We start from the raw sequence: 12,912 nt of genomic DNA on the forward strand, positions 1-12,912 counted from the left end.
TTTGCATTTGGCGTGCTTTTGAAAAATGAATGTGATTTTTGCTGTTGTATGCATGCTGATAATTTGCCTAACCTTGGCTCATACTTTGTAAGTTTGAGAGCAACACATGCAGCACTAAGGTCATCTGTTAGTTTGTTTCTGGTGTCAGATTTGATTTAATTCAAAGCTGAAAACAGCTGCTCACAAGCATAAGATGTTCCAAACAAAGTAAGGAAAGTAATCTCTTCAAGTGCCTTCATTGACTTAAAATTATTTGGCAGAGAATTCCAAACTTTAAGGATTTCATTTTCAGAACTAACTGTGCTGTCCTTTGTCATCCCTTCTATCTTCTTAAGTGTTTCCCGCAGGTCTTCCCCATTAACCTCCGTTCCTGTTGTCGTGTCCCCCAACTCTCTCTCTCTCTCTCTCTTTTCCCCTTTCCATCCGCCTCGTGCTTCTCTTCTATATTACGGGGTTGTGGATCAGATGTGGCGATTAGCAGCTCCCGGAAACAATTACAGATGCGGACGACTCCTCACCTGTGCACTTAAGCGAGGATCGCCCGCATCACAAAGCTCCCGGGAACCGCTCCGGCCACATTACCATAACCCCCTCTAAGCCGCGAGTGCGGTGATTATCTATTAAAATGGTCCTTTTCAATTTTGAACTGTGGACCCGCTATACCACATCCCCTCCAACCCCACCACGGGAATCACAAACTCAACAGGCTGCAGTCCGTGCCGCACCCTCACGCCGCATGTCAGCCGCCCGCCTTACCCCAGACAGGAGAGGGAGGAAGCGCTCCCATTGGGCTGCTGGGCAGAGGGGCGGGTGATGTGAGAAAAGTCCTCCGGCGCGTGAGAGGGGGAGCTGGGAGGGGAGCAGCCCGGTCTCGCATCCCTCTGGCTTTATAGTAACGAACTCTGTGCTGGGGCGACGGCACGCGTGCCCACAAACAGGGCTCTGAGTGCCCCATTTGGCACGCGTGCCATAGGTTCGCCACCACTGTCCTGGGGCCTCATGTATAACGCCGTGCGTAGAACTTGCACTATAACATGGCGTAAGCACAAAAGCCGAAATGTGCTTACGCACAGAAAAATCCAGATGCAGGAATCTGTGCGTACTCCAACCTCCACGTTCTTCTGCTACATAAATCCCGATCAGCGTGAAAAGTAACGCTCGTGCACGCGCTTTATGTAACGCCACAACTCCTCCCAGAATTACGCCTATTTGAATATGCAAATCAATATAAATCGCCCTTAAGCTCAGCCTTCTGTGAAAAGACAATGGTAGAAGCAAGGGGGAAAATATACGAATTTCAGCGAATACCAAGTGGAGGCAAAGGAAAAACATACTATTTGTTCTTTCAAATAAACCGTGGTATAATCAACAAAAGGAAGATGCGTTACACTAATAAACAATATGAGGTTAGTTTCAGTGTGTTTATAAAGCCGCGTCAGGAAAATAAAGAGTAACCACACAGGAACAGTACCATTGCTTTGACGCTGGGTGCCGCCAGTCTGCAAAACCGAGCAGGGAGAACTTGTGTAGACAAGGTATGAGGTACCGTGGAAAAGTGCGTGGCTTTACGGCAAGTGTAGGTTTTATACATCGTGATTTGAACGTGGAAAAGTTCTTACATAACATTTTTGTGCATACGCACCATTTATACATGAGGCCCCTGGAGTGTCTGCTTATAATTCCACGAGCTAAACTTAAATGAAGTGGAGAGGCAGCCTTCTGCTGTTATACACCTAAAATCTGGAATAGCTGACCGGCAGAAATTTGCCAGTCTAATACAGTGGAGCACTTTAAAAAACTGATAAAAACACATTACTTTAACATGGCTTTCCCATAGCTTCATTTTAGTTTAACTTTGATATACTGTATAGGCATTTAAATATCATTATCATTCATGGTGGCTCTGTAATCCGTACTAACCCCTACTTTCTCTTCTGTTCTTTTTCCTCTTTTCTGTGGTGGGGATTTATGCCACCACCACCTGATCAAAGCCCTGTGACGTCCCTACATTGATGGATTAAAGACCAGAGGTCCACATGACTGTCATCATCAAGTTCTTCCATGAGAACCCTGAATACAATGAGGACTGATTGAGGTCATTGATGTTAGGTAGAATGCCTAGAGGGGGCTGGGTGGTCTCATGGCCTCGGAACCCCTGCAGATTTTATTTTTGTTTCTCCAGCCATCTGGAGTTGTTTTGTTTTTGTATTTTCTGTCCTCCCTGTCCATTGGACCTTACTTTTATTCTATGTTAAGTAGAATTTTTTTATATTTTGTCTTTTTTTCTTTCTTCATCCTGTAAAGCACTTTGAGCTATGTCATTTGTATGAAAATTTGCTATAGAAATAAATATTGTTGTTGTTCATGAACAACAGTCTCTCAGAATGGTGCAAAAACCGAAAAACATCCAGTGAGCGGCAGGACTGCTGGCAAAAATGCCTTGTTGATGAGAGAGGTCTGAGGAGAATAGCCAGACTGGTACAAGCTGACAGAAAGGCTAAAATAACTCCACTACAATAAAAAGACGACCATGCTGGGTTCCACTTTGTCAGCCAAGCACTGAAAGCTGAGGCTGCAGTGGGCACAATCCCACCAAAATCGGCCAGCTGAAGACTGGAAAAACATAGCCTGGTCTGATGAACCTCGACTTCTGCTGAAGCACACAAATGGCAGGGTCAGAGTTTGGTGCCAACAACATGGGTCCAAACACCCAAGTAGCCCTGTGATAATAGTCCAGGCTAGTGTTGGTTGCATTAGGCAAGTTTTCTTGCCACACTTTGGGCCCATTTATATGGAGCATTCATTACTTGAATGTCACAGCCTATTTGAGTATTGTTCCTGACTGTGTGCAACACTTCAGAGCTACAATCAACCCGTCTTTTAATGGGTACTTCCAACATGATAATGTACCATGTGACAAAGCAATAGTCATCTCAAACTGGTCTCATGAACATGACAATGAGTTCACTGCTCTGGATCTGAATCTAATAGAACACCTTTGGGATGTGCCAGAGTGGCAGATTCATAACATGAATGCGCAGCTGACAAATCTGCAGTAACTGCATGAAGCAATCATGTCAGCATAGACCTGAATCTCAAAGCAGAGTTGGGGTCAATTCAGGGATTCAAGAGAGGAAATGCAATTGGAATTCAACAACAACTACAGGAAACTGAAGTGGAGTTTCAGGAAGATGGAATTCAATTCAGTGAAAATCTGCCGAATTCCATTTTTTGCTATTTCTGAGCATTTATTTTGGGATTACATTTAGAGAGAGAGAAACAGAGAGAGAGAGACTGGGAGCATACGCTGATAGCGTGTTGCTGCATCCACCACATGACAAACCACCTTGATTGGGACCCAAGTGCACCGGGACTTTACTTATGGTGCCTTACAAATACCAGGTAATGTATGAAAATAGTTTAAGAAATGTAAGTAAATTAAACTGAGAACTGTGTTAGGATATAGTGGGTTGGATAATGACTGACTGACTGTACATTAAGAATTGATAAATGATGAGTGACACTGGCCATAAGTATCTGAATATGCTGTTAATACCAGTATATGATTACAGGTTTAATGTATTAAATGCTACCTCATGATATATGCCTCAAACCACAAAATAATCAGTCATTCATGTATGTCATTCACATATTGTATATTTACTTTTTATCACATCACATAATCATCATTTCCAGAAATTTAGCATCACTAAGATTGCATCTCTCAGGCCTAAATATCTTGCCAGAAATACTGAAAAAACATTCACAGGAGCAGATGAAGCAGGAATAGCTGTAGATACTCGCATGCAGTCTGAGCCAGATAGGAGAACTGGTTCTGGTCGTCCTTCCAGTACAGGAGAAGGTCAGACTCCTCAGTGGGGCACAGAAAGCTTAGGTAATTTGGTACCCCCTGTGATGCTGGTAACTGTGTAGATGTGGATGGGACTTGGGAGTCCATAAATGCAAAATATGTTGTTCTCTTTTTGGTGGTGAAGTGCAATCCTTTGTAGTTGCTACTTTTGGTAAAGAGAGTGACAGGACCTTCTTTGTTAGAATGTCTTTGATGTTTGGACTTTCTCCACCCATGAAATCCAGAGCTCATGCACAAATCAGATCCTCAAAACTGGCCAAGACCACGCACAAAAAGTAATCCAAATTCAATCAAAATTTTTCCGGTCAAACTCCCAGAAAATCTCCAGTCTCACACCTACAACATGGGCCCTAATTGGCTTTCATTTATACTCATCCATCACCTTGCAAGGAACTCTGGGAAACATAGCTTTAATCTAATTTTAGAAAATGTTAGGGACCTTAATGAGCAGAGTGACACATGCAAATGATACACATTTCATATTTTCCTTTTTTATTTATAATAGTGATTTGTGAAATTAGCATGCATAATGTAGTAAACATACATTACTATTGCATTCCTTTTAAATGTCTGTGATTTATGTGATTTGCAATATTCACCAGAGGGGACTGGGTAGTCTAATGGTCTGGAATCCCTACAGATTTTATTTTTTTCTCCAGCCGTCTGGAGTTTTTTTCTGTCCACCCTAGCCATTGGACCTTACTCTTATTCTATGTTAATTAATGTTGACTTATTTTATTTTCTTATTGTGTCTTTTATTTTTCTATTCTTTATTATGTAAAGCACTTTGAGCTACATTTATTTTGTATGAAAATGTGCTATATAAATAAATGTTGTTGTTGTATTTAATGTACTGTATACTATTTAGCAAATCAAGTCAAATTATTTTAGAAAGTGGAATTTTGTGGAATTTATTTGAATTCAATTCTCTTTCCAGACATTCCTATTCCAATTCCCTTCAGCTGCATGAAATTCTCATTCCAATTCCAGGAAATGAATTGGAATTTACCATGCATTCTCAATTCATAAATGGCCCCAATCCTGTCTCAAAGATGTTTCCAGTATCCTGTTGAGCCCATGCCATGAAGAACTGAGGCTGCTTGGAGAGCAAAAGGAGGTCCACTCAGTATTAGTATAGTGGTCCTAAGAATTTGCTCACAATGGTTATAATTATTACAGCAGCAAGAGCTTACTGACCTCGACAACTGCTATATATTATTAAAAACACTGAATATTGTATTCATAATACTGTGTGCTGAATGCAGTTCTGACACAGTTTTTCTGACACAGTTTTTCTTACTGTCCACATACTACACCAGGGGTGCCCAACTCTAAGACTAACACTGCGTGACCATGAGTAAGTCACTTCACCTGCCTGTGCTTCAACTGGAAAAAAAAGAAATGTATCCAATTGTAGTTCTCAAATATTATAAGTCACCTTTAAGAAAAAAAAATGTGTGTGAGATATTGGGACAGCTTAGCTATTATCTAATTAGCTTGATGGACTTAATGGTCTCCTCTCGTTTATCAGATTTCTTTTGTTCTTATGGATAAAGGTGTCCACCAAATAGTAAGTACTGTAATATTAATGTAAATATATTTCTTCCTGAAGGGCACATGAAAAGGAGTCAAGAACTGGAGCCCAAATGTCTTCTTTCGGCTGCTCCTGTTAGGGGTTGCCACAGTGGATCATCTTCTTCCATAATTTTCTGTCCTTTGCATTTTGTTCTGTCACAGCCATCACCTACATGCACCCTCTCACCACATCCACAAACCTTCTTTTAGGCCTTCCACTTACCTTGTAGCTCTGTCCTTAACATCCTTTTCCCAATATATTCAGCATCTCTCCTCTGCACATGTCCAAACCAACGCAAAAAGAACTAAATGTTAAGTTTAATATGCATAAAACCAAAGTGGTTACAGAATATAATGTACATGATGCTGACGTTACAGTGTATACTCCATGACCATAAAACTAGAATTAGCACTTCATTCATGAGTGTCGTGCTCCAAGCCTGGAGGGTAGCAGTGGCGGCAGGTTTTCATTCTAACCCTTTTCTAATTGCTGACCTGTTTTTGCTGCTAATTAACTTATTTTGAATTAATTTTATTTGACTTGCTCTTGAAGACTCAGACCCCTTAACTGTTTCTTTTTCATTAATTAGCTGCCAAACAATAATGAGATACAAAATGAGCCAAACCATGGCCAGCAAACTGTGACCATCATACAATATCTGAAAATAAAGAAAGATGAAGGTCACAGAAATGTTGGTCTTCTCGGGTCTCCTAAACATTTGACCAGTGCTCTTAGAAAACAGAAAATCAACAACTTTGGAAATGTCTGCTATTGCACAATGAGAATGGTAACAAGCCATGGAGTTTAAAAACGGGTTTAATTAACAACAAGAATCGTCACCTAATTACGCAACTGGTTGGAGTTTGAGGCCCTCACTTAGTTGGTCTACTGTTGGCTCACTCACTTCTTCATTTCATTTCTGTTTGAGTGCTATTTAAGGAAAGAAATTAAGCAATTCAGAGGAATGATGAAGAAACTCTGGAACAAATTTTAAAAAACAAGTCAATTAAAATTAATTCAAAAGAAGTTAATTAGCAGCAAAAACAGGTCGAAAATTTAAAAATGGTTAGAATGAAAACCTGCAGCCACTGGTGCCTGGTGGGGAACCCCTGTACTACACACTCCAGTCTCAAGCCGTCTCTCTTCTGTTTGATGGCTGCCTGACCATAACCTCAATGTTACGTCTATGCATTGTGAAGAAATACAAGAGACACAAAAAAGGAGTTTGGATACCTGAAAATGTGCCCCATATAATGAAGAAATAATAAATAGTCGGCTGGCAACTGTACACAAGTAAACAGACCGTAAACATCTATATAAATTACTAAGATGGTCGCTGCTGGTGCTGAATGAGGCAATTAGATGCGAGTTCCACTGCTGAACACCAGCTTCCAATGATGAGGCTCTTTATAGCTCATCCTGGGAGGAAGAGGCAAAACCTCCGGAATGCCTGGGAAGGAAGTGACGCAAGTGTTTTTTGGCATGATTGGAACTGGAGGTAAAAGAGGCCCAGATGTTACTGGCAGTGCCCTCTCTCACATAGAGGTGGTATTACGCTTTAATTAGCCCTGCAGTAGTTCCTGAAGTACTTGTGCTTCACAGCATGTACTATAAAAGGTGGTGCTGCACAAACACTTACTGTGTGTATGTATTGGGTTTAGAAGTTCTCATCTTGAGTGAAAAAATGAAAGGGGCCGACATGGAAGGCTTCCGCAACCTGTTTAACCTGTCAGAGGTCACTTTACAATTTATAACACTTGATTCAGTTGTGTAAATTTAAATTATGGTATTCATTATGAATATTGACAAAGATGCTGTATTTAAATTGAGCCTTTTTTTCTCAGACTGGCTAAAGGTTTATATTAGGGATGTGAATAAAAGCCTATCAAACATTCCGGAGTGAATTGGCAGACCCAAAGTTAGACTGAACAGCACATTTTCAATGTTACAGAACTTGTGTGACCAGCATGAAATAGTGGCAGCAGCCTTGGCCTCTCTCAATATCAACATAATTCCATTAAACAGTGGACAGTATAACCTCAGCCAGCACCTCCTATATCATGTGAAAGCTAGGAGGCTACAGTGATCCCCCAAACACCAACATGAACACACCAAGACAGTCCCGGGTTGAAATAAATGGATGTTATTTCACAAATACTTCACAAAAAGCACAAGTTATCTCTCCTCTAAACAGCTCTCCTCTCTCCACCACACTGCCCTACTCCAATTGAATGTTGCTCATCCTCCTCCCAGCTATGATTTGCCTAGATAAGGGAGTTTGGTCCCTTTGATTGAGGACCCGGGAGTACTTTGTTGTTAACTGATGGGAGCAGTTCCAGGTCACACGGAAGTCCCACACATCAGGGAGTACATCTCCATGCAGTGCCCTCGTGTGGCACCCATGGACCCCATCAGGGCTGTGCTACCAGACTACAATTCCAGGCATTCCCCACTGATTCCCGAATGGGTGCCAATATCTAGGACCACTCCCATCTAGCGATTGGAATGGAATAAACACGCCTACAGAGACAGTTCCTCCCTGTCCTCCTCTTTTATCCTGGCCAGGGAAGGTGCTACACACATATCCAGATGAGATGCCTATCATTAGTCTTGGGCTTCCTGCCCAAGTAAGGAATTTCTTCTGGCTGGGGTGTCCGTCCATGCATTAGGGAAGCTAAAGAATTAATAAAATAATGAGGGAACTGATCCAATCTGGCTATGGAACAGCTTCTCAGTGGTACAAACTTTTGAACCCTAAAGAAGGGGTATTAAAATGTCTGTCATTCCTAAACATTTTTGGTACACTCATTAAATTAAAGCTGAAAGTCCACTTCAATCACATCTTGATTCTTGCTTTATTTCAAATCCATTGTAGCAGTGTACAGAGCCAAAATTATGAAAATTGTGTCACTGTCCAAATACTTGGGGACCTGTGGAACCCCTTGTCTATATGTGATAGAAAATCCACAAAACTTACCAAATAATTGTTAATCATTTTTCAAGCCAAAAAATGTATCAAGTATTCAACTGTGTCTTGAGATTACACACAATGCAAAACAGATCATCCATGTTGTTTAATGATGGAAAAAAAGCAAAAAAAACATTATGAGATTCAGCCATTTTAAAAAGAGACCGGCTACGAGCTTCACATCTTTTCCAACATCTCGATTTGTCTTACTCTGTTGTTGCCTTGCTCCCTCTGCTTTGTAGACAGCTATACAATAATGATGGAAGAAAATTACATTTACAATCACACCAAGAAACAAAGTTCTCCACCTGACTCCTCTCCCTTATCAATACAACCCATAAGTGCAGAATCATCTGAGAATTTCTACACATGACATGTCCCAGTGTTATATTTATAGTCGGAGGTGTGCACAGTAAAGAGAAAAGGAGACAGGCTTGGCCCATGTAGTGCTCCGTTTTTGCTCTCATCCATATGAAAAACAGTAATTGAGTCTCACAAACTGTGGTCTGCCAGACAGATAGTCCATTATCCAGGACACCATAGGCTCATCCACCTGGATATCTCTGAGCTTACACCTTAGCAGGGATAGCCGGATGGTTTTGAAGGTATTTACAGTACATCCCTGACTGACACTTCTTCTTTGTTACGAACTGTTGCTCTGGTGTTTCATTTGGCCCCAAAGCATGCTGTCTCACTATCGTGATTTGCACACATCTACTCCTCTTAGTCCTGTTCTTTATTCGTTGCCAATTCCAACTCCCACAGCCTGCTCCCATTTTTAACCCTTTTGTCACTTTGCATTGGGAGTCGCACAGGTTCCTCTCCTGAGAACATCATGGGACTGCAGTGAGCCTGGTTAGTTCAGGCCACCGTTTCTTTCAGTGGTTTTAAGTTGCACAGGCAGAAGTCCACTGGCTGCTGAACTTCATAACAGTCTGTGCCAAAAACAAATGCTGAGTCAGACACTTAAGGGGGTCCTCCTTTAAACTGTGAGGGCCACTGGTATTGGTACCAAGTCAAGCACTCAGAGTCTGGGAGCCCTACAGCGGGTCTTCCCATTTAAACTCTGTGCATGAAGCACTCATCATGATGACTTCCCTCAACCACAGTGCTCTCCTGCTAAACAAACTAAGCACGTTTCTCCTGCTGTGTACCTGACAGCTTTCTTGTGAGACGTGCAAGATAAAATAGAAAAAAGTGATTCCTGCAGTCTGGCACTTGGTGAAAATTTCTGCAAATGTTTGGAGCCAATTGACTATGTTTATTTACATCAACGATGTGTTCAGCAAATCAGTGATGAACGATAATATCAACCAACAGCTCAGCCCTACTATAGTGTCAATAGAAGTGATTCAACATGTATTTTAAACAAAAAAAAAGGACTCACGGTCTATGTAAAATAACTACACAGACTGAAATTTTAGAGAGGATGGGGGTCGGTGTTGCACTGTCATAACTCCATGGCTGCTGCAAACACACAACAAGCAAGAAACGTATGGTTAGTAATCCTTAGGACAGAGTAATAAAATAATTATTTCTTGTTTCCTTCTGTTATCACAAGGATGCCTTATAAATGCATAAGGCATGTACTGTATTCTTAAATCAAAAACCTTTGCCACTTCAATGTTGACATATTGGTAAATTTTAAGGTTTTTTTTTTATGGACACGATGTTCCTTAGAGCTCATTCGTAAGCTGCTAGAACAGATAATGTATTGTAACAATGCTGAGAAGTTGAACAGCCAGGGTTGAGTTATCCATAGTATGAGATGGACTTTCATCACCAGCAGCAGGGGTCCCTATAAAAATGGCCAGCCTGCAATGTCGCATACAGAATTCCATCTACTGGTCCTTTTAAGGATAGCTAGACTCCTAAAAGAGCCATGTAAATGGCAATGGATCCATTCTGGAATTCGGCTCCGGTGACACATTGGTGTTAGCAGTAGGATGACTTGCCCCGAGTGCAGTGGAAAAGGCAGAAAAAGAGATCCAGCATCTGTGATGCCATTTGCTGTATCAATACAGGGACAAAGACAGCTGAGAGACTTTTACCTCTGCAGCTCCACCAACGCTTCTCCATCTGTAGATGTCCACTGGTCTAGGAGTGCAGACACCAGTGGAGCTTCTGGCTCATGGGGCTGGAAATAGTATGACAGATTGAGCGGTCACTGACACAAGGTAAGGCTTGTGAAACAGGGCTAGTAACAAAACTGTGCATGCAGGCAAAGTACAAGGCAAATCACTGAGGTGCTACAGAGCAGCAATGGAGAGAGACTCTCAAAGCTGAGATCCAGGCTTGAATTGAAGTTTTTGGTTCAGGGAAGGAGAATAGCCAAGAGACCAGAACACCTGCACTTCTGACAAGGAGGTTCTCTGCTCACTTATAATAGGCAGATCAACGCACAGAAGTGCAATATTTAGCATCTCTGCTGCACCAGCAGACAGTGGAGTAATCACCATCACTGCTGCACCACCTAACAATTAGGTCAGAACCCCTGTTGATATGCTTGTGACACCAATCGCATGATCACAACAGAAATGAAGACCAAGTCACCATTTCAAACGGCTGTGTGCCATTTCAAGAAGTTAGAAGTGGGCACTGGGGACAGCAACTTTGAACAGAGGATTATGTATTAACGGTGACAAGTTGCATCAACCAGGACTATGTTACCACCAGAATGCAGGGGCACCAATAAAAACAGCAAGCAGGTAATGTTGCAAACAGTATTACATTCAGTGTGGGGGTCCCATAACCCTGTAGTTAGGATATAGCGGGTTGGATAATTGATGGATGGTCTTGTTCAAAAAGAAGACACCATCAGTATACACCAGGGTTCAACTTTATGATTAGGCACCCTTACACTATTTTAAGATTGGGCACCTAATTTAAATTTTAAGATTAGGGACCCTGGTGTATCTGGCCTTACCCCCCCATTAACCTTAAGTTCAGGGTTTGTAGTAGGGGCTTTTGGGGTCCGCTTTTTGAACAAGACCCTAGTACGGTAATGGCAAGCAGTGCCTTTTCAGGATAGTGAACCACATAAATGAGCCATGTAATGACCTGTAGGATTCATTCTGGCACTCGGCGCTGCAGTATTTTAAAATTACCTGTATATAAAAAAGCCCTTCACGTCTGAACATAACTTTGTGGCAAATGAATAAATACCACGATTGTGACGAAATGTCTTCGGCTTGAAAGAACCCGAACTTATCCTTCCGGTCTGCCACTGAAATTCCTTTTCTTGCTCTTTCCAAATCACTGCCAGTTACAACCTGCAACCTTGAGCTGTGCGGAGCGCCGTTTCGACACGCGCGCTTCCATCCGTCTCTCCACTTCCTCATTCGCGCGTACAAACCCCCAGCAGGCAGCGCGCGTTTTGTAATTGGCGGCGCTCCAGCACGCACCCAGGCGACTTCTCCTAGGCGCGCGCCCTCGTAATCAGCGGCTGGATTTATCTTTTGCGCGTGCTCGGGGTTAAGATCTGTGGCTGCCCAAATTGCCCTGACCTTGAAGCGCTTCAAACGAAGGAGAAAATGTTTTTAAATGTGTTTTCCTTACACACCAAAGGCATCAACGTTTAAGGAGTCAGCTTGCGCTGACAGGGACCGGAATTTCTTGTAAGTCTGCGCAGTTATATTGGAGCCTCGGGTCGGCAGAGGTGAGGTTGCATCAGTCAGTAACGAGTATTGTCGCCTCCCGTCCAGGTCCTAAATTACCATTCGACTGGAAACTTAATGAATATTATAAGGCTGCATGATTGAGATGCTGTTCTTTAAATGAAATGGGAGTGTTTTTAACGGTGTCACATTATCAGGGGAGCCCCGTTCTTCAGCATTATACTGCACAAGAACAGAACAAAAACACCATTTTGGAATTTTGTGTGCATGAACTTTTCAATCGGAGCATCTCGACAAAACTGCTTAACAGAATATGAATTGTGTATATTTTTGTACATTTTTGCATGAGCTGTATTGTTTATTAATTTTAATACTGCCCTATAAGATGATGCTGCTAATACCTGATTTGCTAAGTAATGTTGAAGTTCAAATAGACAGAAGTAAAATATAATTTCCCTGCAACTCTATAAAACTGAAATGAAATCCAAAAAGTGAAGACCTAAAGTATAAGAAAACAATAGTTGTATAGCAAGAACTGTGCCATAGACTGCAGTGTGGCGTGGTGGTTATGGCTTTGGATTTCAAATCCTGAGGCTGTGAGTTCAGATCCTGCTGAATGCAACAAAGTTCTGACACAGTTTTTCTTACGGTCCACATACTACATCAGGGGTCCCCAACTCTAAGACTAACACAGTGTGACCATGAGTAAGTCACTTCACCTGCTTGTGCTTCAACTGGAAAAAAAAAAAAACAAAAGAAATGTATCCAATTGCAGCTCTCAAATTTTGGAAGTCACCTTTAAGAAAAAAAAAGTCTGTGTGAGATATTGGGACAGCTTAGCTATTATCTAATTAGCTTGATGGACTTAATGGTCTCCTCT

At 41.8% G+C, this 12,912-nt stretch overlaps 1 protein-coding gene across 1 annotated transcript in view; it reads left to right on the forward strand.

Annotated features, from left to right (window-relative positions):
• Window positions 1-11,815: 11,815 nt before the first annotated feature.
• Window positions 11,816-12,912, forward strand: part of LOC120524030 (mitochondrial ornithine transporter 1-like) — a 45,564-nt gene continuing 44,467 nt past the window's right edge. Inside the window, exon 1 of the mRNA XM_039745838.1 lies at window positions 11,816-12,032. The gene's annotated coding sequence lies outside the window, so the exon portion shown is untranslated. The remainder of the gene's footprint in view (window positions 12,033-12,912) is intronic.

Source organism: Polypterus senegalus, chromosome 2 (genome assembly GCF_016835505.1).
Source record: "Polypterus senegalus isolate Bchr_013 chromosome 2, ASM1683550v1, whole genome shotgun sequence".
Classification (NCBI taxonomy): domain Eukaryota; kingdom Metazoa; phylum Chordata; class Cladistia; order Polypteriformes; family Polypteridae; genus Polypterus; species Polypterus senegalus.